At 40.1% G+C, this 2,286-nt stretch overlaps 1 non-coding gene across 1 annotated transcript; it reads left to right on the top strand.

The window, feature by feature from the left end:
- The first annotated feature begins 308 nt into the window (after nucleotides 1-308).
- Nucleotides 309-415, top strand: LOC141625588 (small nucleolar RNA R71). Its single transcript, XR_012535363.1, has one exon. It is a non-coding gene; the product is annotated as a small nucleolar RNA R71 (small nucleolar RNA).
- The last annotated feature ends 1,871 nt before the right edge of the window (nucleotides 416-2,286 follow it).

Here is a 2,286-nt window from a genome sequence, read left to right on the forward strand (position 1 = left end):
GATGCTTTGGTGATTTTGAGGCTTCTTCAAGTCTAGCCATAGCTTTTTCAAACTTCAAATTAATTGTATCAATGTGAGCACTAAGTTGAGCACCCAATTGAGTAATGGAGTCCACTTCATGCTTTCCTCCTCTAGTAGCCTTGCGAGGTCTACTATATTGTGAGTTATGGACCGCCATTTCCTCAATCTTGTTCCATGTTTGATTGTCATCAACTTCGGTGAACATTCCATTTGATCCCATGTTGAGAATGTTCCTTGAATCTTCATATAGACCGTTCCAAAATTGTTGTACCAAGAACCACTCACTAAGTCCATGGTGAGGACATGAGCGACAAATTCCCTTGAACCGCTCCCAAGCTTCATACAAAGATTCTTCATCCCTTTGCTTAAAACCCGTAATTTGAGCTCTTAGCATGTTAGTCTTTTCCGGTGGATAGAACTTTTTGTAGAAAGCTAGAGCCAACTTCTTCCAAGAATCAATTCTGAGAGTGGCCTTATCAAGGCCTTTCAACCATTGTTTCGCGGTGCCAATTAGAGAAAAAGGAAATAAGACCCATCGAATTTGGTCTTGAGTTACACCGGTTTGAGAAATCGCATCACAATAGTCGCAAAAGGTTTCCATATGAGAATGAGGGTCTTCACTAGGCATCCCCCCAAATTGGCTTCTTTCGACTAATTGAAAAAATGCGGATTTGGCAATGAAATTTCCGGTTAGATGTTGTGGTGTGGGAGTACCATTGGGTAAGTTCTCCTCGGTGGGTACGGAATGTGATGAAAACTTAGGCATTGTGGGTTGATTTTGTGTTGTATTTTGTGTTGGGTTCTCCTCACCTTCTCTTGCAAAAAGGTTGATGAACTCAATAGTTGGTTGAATATCCACAACCTCACCAATACCTCTCAAATTTCTCCTAGCAAGTCTTCTATTGGTTGTCAAAGTTCTTTCAATTTCACGATCAAAAGGTAACAAATCACCTTGTGACCTTCTAGACTTGCAAAATATCAAACAACTCGAAAACAATTAGAACAAACCTTGAGGAGTTTTACTTCCCCAAGGCAAAGAAAGACACAACTAATAACAATATAAGGAAATCTAAATCAAGTTAACACTGTCCCTGGCAACGGCGCCATTTTTGATACTGATGACAAAGAGTTGGTCGTCACACATCCAATCAAACACAATTTATAACTTCACAAACAACTCTACAATTAGTAAAGAGGCAAGTAAAGGTCGGATCCCAAAGGACGGGAATTGAGATGAGATTTCTATTGCAACTAGTGGTGTCTTGGGGGTGTCACAATTTGGGTTGATGTAGAAGGTCACTAAACTAAATAGTAATGAAAAGATGAATTAAAAGGGTTGTAAACAATTGATAAAAAGCACTAGGGAGTCATGGGGTCATAAGGGAATTATGGGAATTGATCATACAAACATGTTCTCAAGTTATAAGCAAGCAATTATTGTTGTGATGGATTGAGTTGGGTTATATCTTACAATCCTAGGAAAGTTTGGGTCCCGGAGCCGAATCGATTAGATTGTACAACACCTACAAGTCAACTTAATCTTCCCTAATCAACCACATGCATGGTCTAATGAAACTCGAGTTGGTTTATGTCTTACAAGTCTCATTGTAAAGATAGGTGATGGGTAAAAAATGCAAGGATTCATAGGCTCGCATTTCATCAAACATACCATGTGCATGAGTTGAGATCAAAACAAGCAAGCAAATAAATAATGAAAGCATATTAATTTAAGCATGAATCATTCCCCATGTTGGTTTCCCCTAATTACCCATTAACCCTAGCTAGGAGAGATTTGATTAATTGTTGATTACAAAACTAAAGAGAGATTTGATTGATATTACTACACTAAAGATTGCTAAGAAGAACATCCTCTTCTAATTAGACTAATGGGGTATTTATAGTGGAAATTAGGTGGATGCATTAGGGTTAACTAAGGCTAAATTAGTAATTACACTTTTTAGATTTGAGCAGGGAAACGCCGGTATTTTTCGAAGGAAGGACATCTTTCTTTGAAGCTTGAAGAAATGGATTTGTGTTGGACTGGAATCCGTGCGTCTTAGGCACGGGACGGCCGGGTTTGTGAGGCTCTGCCCGGGCGTCTTCAAGGGAATCCAGGCGTCTTCTGGGCTTGCTTCCCGGGCGTCTTTGAGAGAAGACGGCAGGATTGTGGAGGTGGAGGACGGGCGTCTTCCAGTCAATCCGCACGGATTGCTGGACAGCTTCACTTCTTTCTTCTTTTCTTCCTTTCCTTCATAAAATCCTTGG

The sequence above is a fragment of the Silene latifolia genome, chromosome 1 (genome assembly GCF_048544455.1).
Source record: "Silene latifolia isolate original U9 population chromosome 1, ASM4854445v1, whole genome shotgun sequence".
Classification (NCBI taxonomy): Eukaryota; Viridiplantae; Streptophyta; class Magnoliopsida; order Caryophyllales; family Caryophyllaceae; genus Silene; species Silene latifolia.